This window comes from Littorina saxatilis, linkage group LG1, assembly GCF_037325665.1.
Source record: "Littorina saxatilis isolate snail1 linkage group LG1, US_GU_Lsax_2.0, whole genome shotgun sequence".
In the NCBI taxonomy this organism is placed as follows: domain Eukaryota; kingdom Metazoa; phylum Mollusca; class Gastropoda; order Littorinimorpha; family Littorinidae; genus Littorina; species Littorina saxatilis.
Genome location: NC_090245.1, coordinates 66,951,604 through 66,969,850, shown reverse-complemented (window position 1 = coordinate 66,969,850; position 18,247 = coordinate 66,951,604). Strand labels below are relative to the sequence as shown.

The window sequence follows — 18,247 nt, the reverse complement described above, 5'->3', positions numbered from 1 at the left end:
ATCATCATCATCATCATCATCATCATCATCATCATCATCATCGTCGTCGTCGTCGTCATCATCATCATCATCATCATCATCATCATCGTCGTCGTCGTCGTCATCAGCAGCAGCAGCAACAGCAGCAGCAGCACTGTTGTCGTCGTCGCAGTCGTCGTCATCGTCGCCCAGCACAACTTCACGGTTCTAAAGGAGATCCTTGATACAAACGAAAGTTCAGTAAATTACAAGAGTGTCAAAGTTCATCACCATCGTAACATGGAAACCAAAGGTTATATATACTCAAAATTTAAAACAACAACAAAACAAAAGTGTACACCATGTTTATGTTGCATGTATCATTATCTAACTGAAGTAAAATACAGACAAAGCATTCTAGTAGCCATTTGATATACGTTATAATACGTGAAAATGCATGTCACAAAATATGTGTATGTACAGCTCTGGAGAATAACCCCCTACTAAACATTATTGCAACTGGTTGTACCGTGAACCTATGCTTACTTTTATATCTTGAAGTTACATGTTCGACAGAAAAACACCAACGCATCCATATACATGTAGATCATATGTAAAAGAGACGCATTTTTGTGGGAAAGAACAGATACATGTATAAGGTATGGATGAGGAAGGGCAGGGTGGGTTGAGGTGTAAAGTGACAGGGGTGAGGGGTCAGGGGAGGGGGGTTGTTCAAGCGGTAGAATATTATAATTATATGAATCATCAAAACGACAAATCATCGCTTTTTTACAATTTGTGTGGCAAGTTATGCCAACACAAGCGTGTGGGAAAAAAAAACTTCACACACAAAACGTTCAAACTCCTGAAATGGTTCTGATGAAACTGAGTATGAGCAGGGAAATGCGCGAAATGGGGATTCATTCTACAGCTGGGAGTGCATCGGATGTGCGATTGACTGCACGTGCAAAGCGGGGTAATCGACAGTGAAAAAAAAAGACATTTCTGTTGATTTTGTTGGGCAGCAATGTCTTCTGCTTGAAGTACGCTTTCTGCTGTTTGTCTGTCTCGTTCCCTCTCTCTCCCTCGCGTTCTCTCTATGTCTGTGTGTTTGTGTATGTGTGTGTGTCTCCTTCTCTTTCTCTCTGTGTCAGTCTATCTCTCCCTCCCCCCATCTCTCTATCACTCAATATATCCCTTCCCCCATACCCCCCCCCCCCCTCTCTCTGTATCTCTCTCACACTCTCTTTCTCTCTCTCTCTCTCTCTCTCTCTCTCTCTCTCTCTCTCTCTCTCGCTCTCTCTCTCTCCCTCTCATTCTCTCTCTCTCTCTCTCTCTCTCTCTCTCTCTCTCTCTCTCTCTCTCTGTCTCTCTGTCTGTCTCTCTGTCGGTCTGTCTGTCTGTCTGTCTGTCTGTCTGTCTGTCTGTCTCTCTCTCTCTCTCTCTCTCTCTCTCTCTCTCTCTCTCTCTCTCTCTCTCTCTCTCTCTCTCTCTCTTTCTGCATAGTTTCCGATGGGTTGGTTGTTAACTACCTTTGAGGCCGTAATTCAATGACACGACATGGGACTTTCAAGAGTATGAGCCATGTTTTTTTTCTCGTAATATTTGCGCATTCGACCTTCTATTTAAATGTATTCTACACACACGCTAATAAGAACTTCTTGCCAGTGGTTGGAAAAAGTGCTTGCCCACGCTTAAACTTTTCCCCTTGTGTGATAGCGCGCACCAGATCAAAAGGAGATTGACATTGTGGTGGGCGATACACACAAGTCAGGGCATATCCATGAAGGTAATCTGTGAGCCTCGGAAGGAATCCTACCCAAACTTCTGCAGCACAATCTCAGCGCGCAATTATTCGCTCTGGCCCACGGATGATCGAATCAAACTTTCATCAATGAAAGACCCCCCCGTTCAATCATAAACACAATGCCTACACAGAATCGCTCCCTTCCATTGTAAAACTCCCATTCCTCCGAGCTTCTTGTGAATACAGCAGCAGTCTCCGGCATTCACGTTCTCAGACATTCAAGCCACAGATTTCATTTACCGCTTGAGATTGCGAGCCATTGAGAAAAGGCTGCAGGAGTAACGATATTCGGCCAAAATGCAAGGAAATGGTTGCCCTGTCTCACCTCAACACAAAATTGGCAAAGGTAGGGAGTTCCGAATAAGTCGGGGTATGTGGTTATATTGCTCAGGCCAATAGGATCAGCGCTCTAGCTTTTTTTTGTAGGCGAGAGATGAATTTGATTAAGAAGAAGTAGATAAGTGCCAGGCTTGTATGGCATTTCTGTGGCACCGCGAGGAGTAGAGATAAATAGGTAGAAGATGCTAAAAGCAGATACAAAGGAGATATATAAATGGAAGAATTATCCGTGTGCACACTCTGCGTTAAAAAATGCACGTTTGCCAAGCGTGCGATGTTTGGCCAAAGAAGTGATACAATTGGTTTGAACGCGCGTGTGTGTGCGTGCTTATACAAAACTGGTGTCTAAATAAAATCATTATACTCTCTACCTCTCCCCCCTTTTCCCCTCCCCCCTCTCTCCCCCCCCCCTCTCTCTCTCTCTATCACTCTCTCTCTCTCTCTCGCTCTCTCTCTCTCTCTCTCTCTCTCTCTCTCTCTCTCTCTCTTTCTCTCTCTCTCTTTGGGATAAAAGACAAAGGAAGACGGACAGAAAAAGACAACAAAGGAAAGATGTCTATAGATACATACGTCATCACGATTTCGCAGACGTATTTGTTGGCCGGTGTTTCCTTTTTTCTGTTAGCTCTCGTCCGACACTGGTAATATCATGTGAGGCTAATTTCAAAGAAATGAATTATACGTCAAGATGTATAAGCTTTAAACAGAGAACACAGATGTACCTTGAGCACACAGTCTCAAAACAATGAATCGAATTAAATAATGTGGATATGAAAATGTTGGCGCTGTTTCAAATGTCAGATAGCAAGCAGTCCGGGTCAATCCTTTTATTTTCTTTGAAGGTAAAAGATCGACCGATATTTTCCTGTACGCCCCTGCTGAACTGTATGGTCGACCATGTTATTATGGCCTTGTTGTAAAAGGTTATGTAGGCTCCTACCGAAATATATCTACATCCATACTGTCATTCTTTCTTATCAAAGTGTTATTAATCACATCTGAGTAGTGTCTTTCCCGCTTTGTTTCTTCCTTCATTCGTTCTTTCTTTGTCTGTAATAAGTTGTGTTTTAAAGGTGTTCTTCTTTTTTCTTTCCGTATTTCTGTTTGTCTTTCTGTCTGTCGTTCTTTAGTTGTTCTTCTTCCGCGTTCCCTAATTCCTTTATGTTGTTCCTTCACCCCATACAGTGTAACTGTCTTTCTTTCTTCTGTCCTTCTTTTGATACGTGATTTCGGGCTTGCTTTATTTCTTCTTCCTTAACTTTCTCCCATGTGTTTTCTTCTGTTTTTGTCTGTTTTTGTGTGTCTTGTTTTTCTATCCTTCCCTCTCTCTGTCTTACACTCTTTAGCATACTTTTTCTTCCTGTTCTTTCTGTCGCTCTTTGATTTTTCGTCTCAAGCTTTCTCAAAGCCCAACATCCACCGCTGGTTTCTTGCACCTCCATCCGAAATATAAATTATATTATCGACTTTGTGATAGCCCTGTGTTGTAAGGTTACGTAGGTTCCTTGGAGAGTATCTACATCGAAGCTGTCATTCTGTTTTATCACCCGAACTCTCATCTATCATCGTGGAACATCGCCTCGACTGACGTGGTAATTCCAAATCTCGTCAACATAGTCTGGGTACTTTGACCCACTACTTTTGAAAGATAAGAAAAAATAGGAGCCACTAGATTTGGTGAATCTTACCAGCCGACCACGAAGGGCCATATCAGGGCGGTGCTGCTTTGACATATAACGTGCGCCACACACAAGACAGAAGTCGCAGCACAGGCTTCATGTCTCACCCAGTCACATTATTCTGACACCGGACCAACCAGTCCTAACACTAACCCCATAATGCCAGACGCCAGGCGAAGCAGCCACTAGATTGCCAATTTTAAAGTCTTAGCTTTGACCCGGCCGGGGTTCGAACCCACGACCTCCCGATCACGGGGCGGACGCCTTACCACTAGGCCAACCGTGCCGGTCTAGATTTGGTGAATTTGTGCTTAGTGCTTACTGTCAGGCACAATCCTTCCCGTGAAAGCAGCTGGGTCACTCTCCTGAAAACTGGTCAGATGTGTGACATGAGTGCCCAAAAATAAAGTTGGTCAAAATTGAAATATTTTGGTGTGTTTGGTTTGTTTAACATCTCAACTTTCCAACACAAGGTTTTGAAAAGCAAGATAAACTTTTGGAAATGTTGTAATTTTAGATAATGTGTTGAAGGTTGCCTCGTCTCGCGTGTAACACAAGACACCATTGGAGGCACATTTTTACTCTTATCATAAAAAATACAAGTGATTATCATGCAATTTCCAATGAGATACAATAGAAATTGCTTCATAGAAGTACCAGAAGTTTCAAAATATACCATACACTTACATAATGGGGGGATTACTATGAGGACGCCAGATCAACCATTTCATCATGTACAGAAAACCTTTCCAGCAAGTGATCAGATATTGCTATCTGCAAAATTGTATGATTTAAAGAATCTCCATGAATACTTAAAACAGGAATATGGACATACTTTGAAAAATCTTGGTAATGCATGCAGATATTCATCAAATGACACAGAACGTCTCGCGTGTAACCATGGACAACGCAAACAAACACAAACACCAATATCAGTTAACCATGGGTTTATTTCAGTCAAAACGAAACAACTTTTTATTGAAATGTGTGTCTGCCACGCCTGTCAAGATTTGGGACAGGCAGCACCTCAACTACTTCATCAAACTTCACAAAAAATATCTCCTCCACAGCAGGCCACACAAACGATGATCCTTGTTGTTTCCTAAGGAAACGGACAACCACCCTATTCCCATCCAGTGTGTCAATCTGTGGACAAACAAATGAACCTTTCTTAAAATAGAAAAATTAAAAATAGTAACTAAAAAGGTTTACATCATGAATTAAAAATACAAGGAGCAAGTGACACCAATAAACTTGGAAATGTCTACCTCAGAAAAGCAAACTGAAGCTACCCATTCATACCAACTAGGGGTAATTTGGTACTTGAAATACATGTATAAATATAATTGATTCCATATGTAACCTGCACTTACCATGCCATGAAAAGACTTTGCTAGGAATGTCTGCACAAATCAGTATGGATACAGAAAATTAAAAAAATGACTGCATGCAAGCAAAGTCTTTCCAGTATAATAAGATTAAGATTAATGAAAAACATGTTAAAACAATTATTTACAGTAGAAACGTACCGGTCTCTCTGATCTGCTCCTGGATCAGCATTGACTGGACTGGCAGAAAGGATAGGAGCATTAGCAGCATCCTGGCATCTGAAAAAAAAATATGCAACAGTTGGAGTCAGATATTTTAATTGCTACCACAGCTTTACATCTCACATTGAGGTACATAATAGTGCATGTTACAACCGTCAAGATCCCAAGATACACACATTGGAAACCAGAGTGGTTCTGTCCTGAACACATCCTCGTAACACAAAGAAACAACAAGTCGCGTAAGGCGAAATTACTACATTTAGTCAAGCTGTGGAACTCACAGAATGAAACTGAACGCACTGCATTTTTTAACAATGACCGCAGTGAAACTGACGAGCCTGTTTAGGGCGGTAGTGGTTTCGCTGTGCTGCATAAGCCCGATTTACTGCACCTCTCTTCGTTTGAACTTTCTGAGCGTGTTTTTAATCCAAACATATCATATCTATATGTTTTTGGAATCAGGAACAGACAAGGAATAAGATGGAATTGTTTTTAAATCGATTTCGGAAATTTAATTTTAATCATAATTTTGATATTTTTAATTTTCAGAGCTTGTTTTTGATCCCAATATAACATATTTATATGTTTTTTTTATCAGAAAATGATGTAGGAAAAAATTAACGTAAATTTGGATCGTTTTATAAAAAAAATAAAATTTTAATTACAATTTTCAATGACCAAAGTCATTAATTAATTTTTAAGCCTCCAGGCTGAAATGCAACACAAAGTCCGGCCTTCGTCGAAGATTGCTTTGCCAAAATTTCAATAATTTGATTGTTAAATGAGGGTATGACAGTGCCGCTTCAACTTTTACAAAAAGCCGGATATGACGTCATCAAAGACATTTATCCAAAAAATGAAAAAAATGTCTGGGGATATCATGCCCAGGAACTCTCATGTCAAATTTCATAAAGATCGGTCCAGTAGTTTACTCTGAATCGCTCTACACACACACACGCACAGACAGACACACAAACATATACACCACGACCCTCGTCTCGATTCCCCCTCTATGTTAAAACATTTAGTCAAAACTTGACTAAATGTAAAAATGACTACACGCTGTGTAAAATCTGCTCCAGTGCGAATGAAAATGCCAGTATCTGTCATAATTTCTGTCCCGCACGCATCGCTGACACCGCATGCGGAAAGCAGCAATGGCGTCTGCTATACGAACGAGACAGCTCTGGCTATGATGAGAGATTCAAACGCTATTTCTTGAGATTCTCAACAAAACAAATGAACCTGAACCACATGATCTAATCTTCATTTAAAAAAATAGAAAATAAACTAACAAGAGGCGCAAAACAATAATAAAAAACGAAAACTTCTTTTCACGTTGGACTGTACCTAGATCTACTCTACCCATGAATTTGCCACTTGGATGCGTTTTTTCTGACAGAAAGGCATTTTTTTCGAATTCAGTTTGTAAACATGACAAAATCATATTAGTGGTTTAAGTTCTACACGCTAAATAGTAAAAATAGAGCCGTTGTAAAGCTCAAACTTACCTCAAAGGTTGTGATCACATGTACCGTCTCGCACGTCTGTCGTCAACTTTGGCGCGGACCCCGCAACAACAAAGTTTTCCTGCGTCTAACCGCGTGCTCGATTGTACGAAAACACGTTTGCACCGTGTAACCCCCGCAGGGACTCCCTTATATTCATGCGCGAATGGGTTGAAAGATCGCAAGTTTGCTAGAAAATAGTTCTGCAATGTGCTCACACGTATCGCAAATTTTCGGACACCACTTGCAGATCTATCAGAACATCTCATTAAACTTGCTTTACAGACTCAACTTGAATCTCACTCAATCGCGATTAACGACATCGAATATTTTACTATGTCAGAGTAGAATTATCCACCCCCTGAAACAGTATGCACAAGTTATGTTTGGGCAAGGCGTTGAAGCTAAAAATAGGACACCATGCGTGACGTGCGAGACGATTGTTTCTACATTGTCAAATGCAACTAAGTTATTATCGAAAGATCGTTTGGGCGCATCGGGCGGGTGAAATCAAATTCATACACAAGAATTTGAAACAATTGTAGAAAAATGTGTTATCAAATGGGTAAATTTGAGGCATGTGTATGTGCAGAGATAGCATGTCACACTTTCGAATGGAAAAAAGTGGCGATTTCAGAGCTTCTGCAGTGCAAAGCAAATCACAGAATTTACAAACGCTTTAGTTCTTGTTCACACTGTTGCTCCAAATAACACTGAAGACAACAAAACACATAAAAATAAAGGAAAGTAATTATTTTGTTGTTTATTTAAATGTTTTTGTACGCTGTCCCGACTGACCAGTTTCTAGGAGAGTGACCCAGCTGCGCTCGCCATTTCAGATCTGCCCAGGCGTACAATGAACATCCCTCCACTTCGGGAAATTCCAAACATGAACAGCCTGGGTGATCTCTGTGCTACATTGTTTTATTAGTTATTTTCAAAGATTGCTACCAATGACGTCGACCGTAACCATTTTTGTTCATAAAACACAAACTCTGTACAGAGAGCGATTAGCTAAGTCAGATAATAAATGAATGTATTCCATTTGCCATAGCTTGGCTGGATATAAAATTATGAGTTGAACTGTTTACACGGAGAGATTATTGCCTTTAAAGGGAGATACTTTAGTTTTTTTTTTATTTCAAATACGTTTGGCAGGGCACACATTATGATGTGAAGTGGCTTAATTTACATTTGGAAAAAAAAAAGCTTTGTAACCCCGGTTTCAAATCATTAGGTTTTTCGCAGAAACAGACTACCACCTTTTCAGCTGCCGGCAGCTCTTCCCCTTCCTCGCACGAAACCGGAAGAAGCCATCCCTGTCCAACAATAGAACGAAAGCAAGAAATGCAGACAGAAGATAGATAGAAAGAAAGAAAGAAAGAAAGAAAGAAAGAAAGTGAGAAATAAAGAAAGGAAGGAAGAAAGGAACAACACAATTAAAGAAAGAAAGAAAGAAAGAAGAAAGAAGGGAAGGAAGGAAGGAAGGAAGGAAGAAAGAAAGAAAGAAAGAAGGGAAGGAAGGAAGGAAGAAAGAAAGACAGAAAGGAAGAAAGGAAGGAAGGAAGGAAGAAAGGAAGGAAGACAGAAAGAAAAAAGAAAGAAAGAAAGAAAGAAAGAAGGGAAGGAAGGAAGGAAGGAAGAAAGAAAGAAAGAAAGAGAGAAGGGAAGGAAGGAAGGAAGTAAGGAAGAAAGAAAGTAAGAAAGAAAGAAAGAAGGGAAGGAAGGAAGGAATGAAGGAAGGAAGAAAGAAAGAAAGAAAGAAAGACAGGAAGGAAGGAAGGAAGGAAGACAGAAAGAAAGAAAGAAAGAGAAAAGAACGAAAGAAAGAAAGAAAGAAAGAAAGAAAGAAAGAATGGAAGGAAGGAAGGAAGGAAGTAAGGATGAAAGAATGAATGAATGAATGAATGAATGAATGAAAAAAAACAAAAACAAACAAAACAAAAGAAACAAACAAACAAAGAACCTTGTCCAAGTAGTGTGTCTTGAATACAATAATCTAAGACGGTCAAATCACTTCTGCGAGAATACAACACCCCATTCCCACAAACGATCTTCTCAAAGTCTACACCCCGATCCACCTTTTTGTTCTATTTCAAGACCATCACCAAGACTGAGTGGCTTTCTTCTGGCGTCTGTTCGCAGAAGTCTTTTTGGTGGATTGGTAAAAGGACTCACTACGGAACGCTTTTCGAGCACGTTGGTAATGCTCCTGTATCTGTCGGGTCTACAGCTAGGCTTGTTTGTCAGATCTGCATCCAATTAGAGGGTCTTTCTTTCCCATCACGCCTCTCCCTTACGCGTCCCATTTCGCTGTTTCCGGTCCTGCGCACAAACAGACGGATGCTCTTCTTCTTCTCGCAGTCTCGGTTCCTTCTATTCGTAGTCTCGGCTAGCGGAGAACGGCTCCTCCAATCACGTGTGTGATCTTGACGGAGTTTGCTTTTAAACACACAGACGAATTTCAAGACGTTTGATTCCATTTTGTTTTTGTTCTCAAAAACAGAATGTTGGATAAACTACAAGCAAAGCTGGGAAATAGCTGTACTTCCGGGATGTGTTGACGTAAAACTGCAAAAGAGTGAAATATTCATGCAAGTTGACTACTTAGTAGATAGTTACACGCGAATGCTACTATGCTGTTCCGGCTGTAATGCAAATGCAAACAAACAGAGAAACAAGGGCGACACCAGCTTTAATATATAACCGCAACGTTTTTCTTGTACCACACGAGTAAACGAACAAACAAACATAACTGAAAAAACATAAAACACAAACACAAACACACTCACACACACACGCACACACACACACACAGACACACACACACACACACACACACACACACACACACACACACACACACACACATACTAGCGCGCATCGATGACCCACGCACGCCCGTACCCACGCGCTCTTACGCATCTATATAAAAACAAACACACTTTGAGCACAATGTATTCTTGTACATGTCCAAGAGCTATGAGGACGTAAACAGGGCATTCTCCTCGCTATCATGATATAATTCATTCAAAAACAATACCTGTTGTTGTTTGTTGGTATCCTCGCATTATCATCCATTCCTAATAATGTGATATTTTATTTTGTAAGGAAAACATTATAAGAAACATTCTACAGGCAGAGATCAAAACGCATAACCCATTCAACTTCCGTCAGAAAAAAAGTGTTATCGGACATTCAAACACGGAAATCGTTCGCCTCCGTGCGCCCTCTCGCGACAAGGGAGCTAAGCGGCAGGCTGACGGCAACGGGAGGTTATTCCGCCATATATCACTTCCCTTGCAGACAGCGCGCTGATTGGATGAGGGCGGCCATTGCTGACATTGTTGGTGGGCAGAATGGTCTCCCTTGAGGCTGTGACTGTGATGGAAAACTTCATACCCAAAGGGGGCGCGCCACGCTGAGTATTTTATTGAAACAAAAGCAGTGTTCGGAGAGAATCTATCTGGAAGCGTGTCAATGACTTGTGATGGATGGAATATGATGGTGAAGACGATTATAATCTTGAAGTAAGTGTGATGGCCACCAGGATACTGCGTGGGTACACTCTTGTCCCCGAAATTGCTGTAGAAGCTTACATGCCAAAATGCAACTGTGCAGATTTTGGGACATTTTAACAGGGGGAAAGTCAGCTGGAAACGGATCTGAGTAATCCACGACTGTAAAATCGTCAATCCGTTATTGGCTCTCGGTGAGGACAAAAACCCACCAAGGGTACATAAGGCAAATTCCCATAGTACAATCGCGCCAACATGAGTTTTTTTTTTATTGAAGCAAATGCATTATTCTGGCGAAAAAAAGAAGGGATGCATATGGCTCAGAAAAAGCGAACCATTGTTTGTGTGTGCACCAGGCCCGCTTGTCTGCTAGTAAGTCTGGCACTGGCCGGTTTTGAGCATACAAGGTAGGTCAAAGGAAATAATCCCCTAGCCCAACACACGATTTTTATCCACGTATTTGACTGTTTGCATCAGACGTTTTTTTTCCTGTGTACAGTACATACGACAACACATCATCATTTTCAATATAGCACCAGTATCTTCAAAATGTCATATTTAAATGTTATGTTACTGTACGTGGACTAAACGCAATCGCGTGTGTGTAGACGTGTGTGGTGTATGGGTGAGTATTAAGAATGGTGAGAGTGGAAGTGTGACTGTGTTTGTTGGCTGGCGCCATGGCATACATGATAAAGCTTAACTCCTATTTAAGTTTGTTGTTGACTGGCGCAAACACACAAACACACACACACACACGCACACACACACACACACACACACACACACACACACACACACACACACACACACACACACACACACACACACACACACACACACACACACACACACTGCGTATACCGCGAAGCGTGTCAAAGACTGTTCGACGATCTTGAAGTTGAAATGATGGCGACACAGGTGTTATTTGGCTACGGCATTTTTCCTCCAAATGCAGAACGGACTTCATTTGGCCCAATGTGTGTGACCTTCATTAATGCTTTGTGCATTTGGGTAGGCCTACATCAAAACTGTGTAGATCTCTGTTAGTCTTCTACTGAAATAATTGACCGAGGTAGCATGTCATGGAGGTCTTCGTAAATTCATGCACAGATGGCGACTTTGCTCAATGTCGTTATGTTGGCATATATTCATGTATTATTAGGTCAGCAGGTTATTAGGTCAGCAGCATATAGTACTCAAATTATTCTTTCTCCAACATAAAACTAAATGTGGACAAAAACAAAAGAGCTGTTTATAGTTTAGTCAACTCATAGAAATAAAAGAGAAAAACAAAATGAGATATACCGTACATCAGTCGCTGTTATTTGTGGAGGTACAAAGCCATCAAGAAATCTTCAACTTAAGCTGCTGTCTCTCGTAAAGATAGAAAGATGCCGTGCAAATCTATCGTTTGCGTCGTGCAGCTGGCTGCCCTTAGGAATGGAAACATCGGCGATCAAAGTCTGGGAGTATGGTGGGGTATTTGGGGCAGAGACCTCACATAAAAAAAAAACAGTAATGCGTACCGTACACAGTAAAGATAGAACGTCTTCTCGGTGTATACCTTCTTCTATGACGCACCGTTTGATAGTCACTGTATTTTAAGTAACGTTTTGGGAGAGAAACCCTACATAAGTACTAGATCTATTTGTCGCGCACCGTTTCATGTTTCATGTAGTTCCATACCTTTTTCTCGTTTGACTTTGTTCATCTCACCACAGTCACTTTGTTGTTTAGATCTACATAAGTACAGTTAGCATATACGGGGCAGCATATTCTTCCTTTAAGGGTAGGAACTTGTTACATCTTCTTGCTTTTACTACGACTGTGTCTCCCTCACTTCCAAGCTACAAGCCAAATCGTCCCATAAACAGTTATTTGAGTGCGGACATAAGAACAAACAAACAAACAAACAAACAAACATCCAAACAAACAAACAAACAAAGAAAACAAACAAACAAACAAGCAAACACGCAAAAAACAAACAAACAAATAAACAAACAAACACACATAATAAACAACCACACAAACGAACAAACGGAAACCAATATACTCCTCATTTACGGGGGATGCAACAACAACCCAATAGACAGCAAGAAAGAAGCAGACATATTACACACGACCTCGCCGCTAAAGAGCCAGTCTTCTTTTCGGACGAAACCATTTATCTCCCAAACGTTCTGTCTGTCTCGAAAGAAAATAGCCACAAATTGTTCGACCCAATTCGTAGGTTTCCCATCAGCCACGCTAAAATATAAAATTGCCATCGAGAAGAAATGCTGGTAATTAATAGACCTAGCTTCATCATTTGCCGAAACACACGAGTGGGACATTTATCTTGAGGCAGCTACCTTCGGTATATTCCAGCAAGGAAAGAGGTCCTGCTAACTGTATTGGCGAAATAAAAATCAGTATAAGAAAAAAACAAGGCCTATAAAATCTTCAAATAACGTTTCCTTGTCCTTTGTGCTTGTATGTGTCTATCAGTACCCATTTGATATAATATTATTATGATGCCCGCACCTGTATTTTTAATGGACACACTCAAAAGTGTAAGGGTATAAGGACAAGACCATGACATGTACTCAGACAGATTTGAACAGTGTCCAGCCTTTATAGAAATAAGGAAACTTGACTCTTAGTATCAACAATGCTGAGAGTAATGCATGTAAAGATATACTTGAAAAAATATAATATTTCCATTTGAATGAATTGCACATATGCACCCTTCAACACTTACTGACCTAACCCCAAACCTTCCTCCACAGATAAATACACGCATACCCATTCCATATTACTAAACACATGCGTACACTCCTCATTACTATCTAGTTGCCAGCGCACAAAGTGAGAGAGACCACGTGCACACCTTCCCCCTCCTCCAAACTGACACACACACACACACACACACACACACACTAACACACACACACACACGTGTGTGTGTGTGTGTGTGCGTGTGTGCGTGTGTGTGTGTGTGTGTGTGTGTGTGTGTGTGTGTGTGTGTGTGTGTGTGTGTATGTGCGCAGTCTTTGCTTTCGTTTACAATTATTCTCTGTATATGTTCCAAGGACAGGCTGGAAGATTAGGCTAAGCCTAAAACCTTTATCCTTATGTAATAAAGTTCTGAGTTCTGAGTTCTGAGTTCTGAGTTCTCTCTCTTTTCCTCTTTCTCTCTCTCGCTCACTCTCTCTCGCTCACTCTCTCTCGCTCACTCTCTCTTTCACTCTCTCTCTCTCTCTCTCTCTCTCTCTCTCTCTCTCTCGCTCACTCTCTCTTTCACTCTCTCTCTCTCTCTCTCTCTCTCTCTCGCTCACTCTCTCTTTCACTCTCTCTCTCTCTCTCTCTCTTTCTCTTTCTCTCTCTCTCTATCTCTCTCTCTCTTTTCTTTGTTTTACTCTCCCGCTCCCTCCCTACCTAAAACTTGTGGTCTTAAGGGATTCATCCACGATTTTATGTTCGTCCATTAGACAGATAAAATATATGCAGCAAATCGCGTAGGGAGTATAGGACTCAGCACTTTTGATTGCAAAAAGTCAGACCGGGGACTCCCGGATCCCCTTTCATCTGTCACCTCGGCGTTGTCGTCTGCTTTTTTTGCTGTCTGCGTCATCAGTTTGTGTGTACCCTTGGGATGCTAACAGAGTATTCCAGAGTATTAGATCCTTTTTGTACGGGGCGACGTCTTTGAATACTAAAAAGTCAGTGAATCATGTTTCAGTGTCCTGACTGACATGTGGTGTGTGTTGCTGTCATTAATGTCTGGGACATGACAAGTATGAATGTTCTGCCGCGTATTATATGAGTTCGTGAGTGCGACTCTGAACGTAGCGAGTTATGGTAAACTTTGTTCTACCTTTGATCAACTAACTTTCAACACAAACAGAAACAGTGCAGCGAGGAGAGCGGTGGGGCGGGAGTTAATGATAGAAAAACAGACGGACAAACAGACAGAAAAATAGACCGACCGACCGACCGACCGACCGACCGACCGACCGACCGACCGACCGACAGACAGACAGACACACAGACAGACAGACCGACAGACAGACAGCCAGGCAGACAGACACATATATATGAGAGGAGAAAGGACAAGAATATGAGGCAAGTTATACAGGCGACACAAATGACACAACAGAGGAGATGTGCATGGATTTATAATACACCCTTCAAGAAGGAGGAAGCGATATCAACACCTCCCCCCCCCTCCGCCCCCCCGTCCTCCTTCCCGTTGTTGTTGTTGTTGTTGTTGTTGTTGTTGTTGTTGTTGTTGTTGTTGTTGTTGTTGTTGTTTGTTTGTTTTCCCTCTATCTTGTCCCATCTTGCATATCTGTGCTTAACAATCATGTCATGGCCTCAGGATGCAACATCTCAAAGTGCCACAAACGATTAAACAATACAACAGTTGAGAGGCATCAGATTCTGTCATGAGAGTAGCAAATAAGCACAGACAGGCAGATGGGCAGCTCAGGGCGAACTTTATGCATGAAGTCATCAATCTTTGAGTGCATTTTAAGGATCCATCCTTCATGTGTAAGCGTTAATATGCACAGCCATAGATCTGTTCGGGCATTACATACTCGTGTAAACAGTTCAGCTCACTATCTCAGATCTGGCCAGGTTTGCATATGGGATTAGAACATCCCTCCATACATTTGGTCATTTACCAAAAGTGAACAGCCCAGTATGTTGCTCTCTGTGCCGAGAAAGCACAGCCAACCCACAAACCCCGCCAAACCCCGCCCACCTCGACGATGTTCGGAAAATAACTGTCTGGGTTCTATGGTTTGTGAAAGAGTGGATACTATTGGTTTTAGTAAGACAAGTTTTCCGCGCATGCTCCTTGTCCCCGTGTTTCAAATACATCCCTCGCTAGTGACTAGCCTATAGTGCCACGCGGTAAAGTGTGACTCACTTAAAGCAAGATTATTCACTCTTGCACAACCCATATAGACCCGACAGAGTTATATCCGGACATAGGCCATTGCCTGTGGCTGGATGCGTGATAGAAATATGATATCACACGTGTGAATATGACCGACAGCGGTCGAAAAATTAATGGTTTGAGAAACGCTACCCAAGTAGCTATGTTCCGGAGCTTCATTCCACCGATGCATTGATTGAGTAAAAATGTGTTGACACTAAAAGCCGTGTTACCGTCATTTACTTTTCTCAGGTCGCCAATTGACCACATTTTGAGACCCTGTAAAGGCGACAGCAAACTCTAAGGTTCTAATGGAAGGAGAAAGGGGGGGACAGAGAGAGAGAGAGAGAGAGAGAGAGAGAGAGAGAGAGAGAGAGAGAGAGAGAGAGAGAGAGAGAAAGAGAGAGAGAGAGAGGGAGGGGGGGAGAGAGAGAGAGAGAGAGAAAGAGAGAGAAAGAGAAGAGAGAGAGAGAGAGGGAGGGGGAGAGAGAGAGAGAGAGAGAGATAGAAAGAGAGAGAGAGAGAAAGAGAGAGAGAGAGAGAAAGAGAGAGAGAGAGAGAGCTCTCTGGGTAAAACGCAATCAAACGTCAACAACAGCAACAATAAAAACCACTCCATCCCCTCCCCCTCGCCGGCTCCCGCCCTCACCCCCACCCCTTCCCCCCACCCCCCAAAAACCGCAACAACAAAACAAAACAAACTGAAAGCACACAAAAAAGAGAGGAAATTAGATGCTATCAAGACCAAAAAAGCCCTCTTTTATACAGAACACAGTTTCACATCTTAAGCCCGGAGAAGTAATTTGCAAAGGAGATTCTCCAGCATAAAGCAATCAGTTCTCGGAGGTTCAAGACCTATAGATCCAAAGAATGTATTAAGGCTGTTAGGGGTGCATCACAAGCGAAGCTGGCCGAAATGTGTTTATCTGCGCGCGCATATCGGAAGAGGAGGAAAGTCTTGGTCATTGGTTGATTGATGGCAAAGTCTCAGTGAAATCTCGTCCGCGATTTCCGCTAACGACGGTACTTAGCGGAATAATGGTACTATTAGGCTTCTTGATTATGGGAAGAAATGGATGAAGGTTGTCTCATTTTGAAATGGCACATTCAAGAAAAATGAGAGACGTGATAGTCGTTTGCTGTGCCCTTTGACATTGGTCCCTTGTTCTCTTTATCAATTGGCATTTGAAGGCTTGTATCTGGCATTCCCCTATTCCAAAAACCAGCTATGCCGAGATTGAACGCCACTGACCGTGAAAGATCAATAGGCCAGCTGACGCTGGGAACGCCACAGAATGAGGTTGCTAATGCTTTTGGCGTCCATCCGTCTACCATCACCCGTCTCTGGCAACGATATTTGCAAACTGGGTCCACGAATGACTTGACAAGGAGTGGAAGACCACGTGTCACCACTGAACGAGAAAATCGTGCCATTTATCGACTGCACGTACGGGATCCGTTCCACACTGCAGCAGCAACAGCCAGAGACGTTGCAGGCAACCGCAACAGGCCAGTAAGTTCCCGCACAGTTCGACGTCGGCTGGTTGACAGAGGCCTTCACTGCAGACGTCCCGCCAGGAGAGCACCTGTACTGACCGCTCACGCCAGACTAGCCAGGTACCAATTCGCACAGCAGCACTTGAACTGGACCTGGCGACAGTGGCAGAACATTCTGTTCACAGATGAGAGTCGGTTTTGTGTCAGCAACGCTGACGGCCGCATCCGGATCTGGAGGCGAGACAACCAGAGATATGCTCCCAACAACATCTTGGAGTGGGATCGCTGGGGAGGCCCTAGTGTGATGATATGGGGCGGTATCTGCCTGCATGAAGTCCTGGGACCCATCATCTTTGAAAACATCGGCCCAGGACGAGGCAATGGCGTCACAGCAGAGCGCTACATAGGTGCTGAGGCCAGCTGTGGTTCCCTTTTTCAACCAGCACAGGAACTTCACTCTGCAGCAGGACAACGCCAGGCCTCACACTACCAGACGTACAGCCGACTTTCTGCAGCAACACAACATCAGGGTGATGCAGTGGCCTGCCTATAGCCCTGATCTCAACCCTATCGAACACTTTTGGGATGCCCTGCAACAGGAGCTTAACAACGTGCAGCCAAGGCCCGCAACCGCTGCAGCCCAGGAGCAGGCCATCAGGGACGTGTGGCCCAATCTCCACATCGCCTCCGTCAATCGCCTCATCCGCTCAATGCCAGCCAGATGTCGTGCAGTTGACCAGGCGAGAGGGGGGCATACTCAATACTGACTGATTGGAACTGGGCTGAATGACCTGTTGCAGTTGCTGCTGATGGCCCAGATAAGGGAACATTGTTTGAGCATTACGGACACATAACATACCGAAACCTGTTGAGACAGCTCTTTCGAAAACTGTATCCGTTTTACAGACTAATCAATTAAATATCGTTCTACACCCAACAATTGCGTTTCTTTTGCCTTTCAGTATATCAGTTTGACCATTGACATGCAATGACCTTAGCCGATTTGAATGAAATGTGTGCAAACGAGTGTGGGTTTTGTTTATTCAAAATACAAGATGTACGCTGCACATTGTTTGAGGGAAAGACAATTCGAATTGTTAGCATCACATAGTTGCCCTGAAATTCGTTTACAGACACGTCAGACACACACACACACACAGACCCTCCCACCTTTCTCTTTCCACTTCTTTGCTTTTCTCGTCCCGTACACCTTTCTGTCTCATTCATTATTATGACAATATCCGTCCTTTTTTTCTCATTGGCTCTGTTAGTTTTGGTGCTGTTTGTCTAGCACTCCCTCTGTTTCCTTGTCTGTCTGTCTTACTGACTTCAGCTAATCATGCTGTTGTCCTCATCTTACTCTGATCTTCATAAGAATACTGACAACAATTACGTTCGTGTCGATTAAAACACATAGCACAAAAAAATGTTATTACATTTTCAACAAGAATTAGAAACGTTTGC

The 18,247-nt window shown here is 42.5% G+C and overlaps 1 long non-coding RNA gene across 1 annotated transcript; it reads right to left on the bottom strand.

Moving 5' to 3' along the window:
• Positions 1-4,730: 4,730 nt before the first annotated feature.
• Positions 4,731-7,662, bottom strand: LOC138976710 (uncharacterized). Its single transcript, XR_011459127.1, has 3 exons — positions 6,845-7,662; positions 5,313-5,390; positions 4,731-4,929 (listed from the first exon to the last, which is right to left on the bottom strand). It is a non-coding gene; the product is annotated as an uncharacterized lncRNA (long non-coding RNA).
• Positions 7,663-18,247: the final 10,585 nt, after the last annotated feature.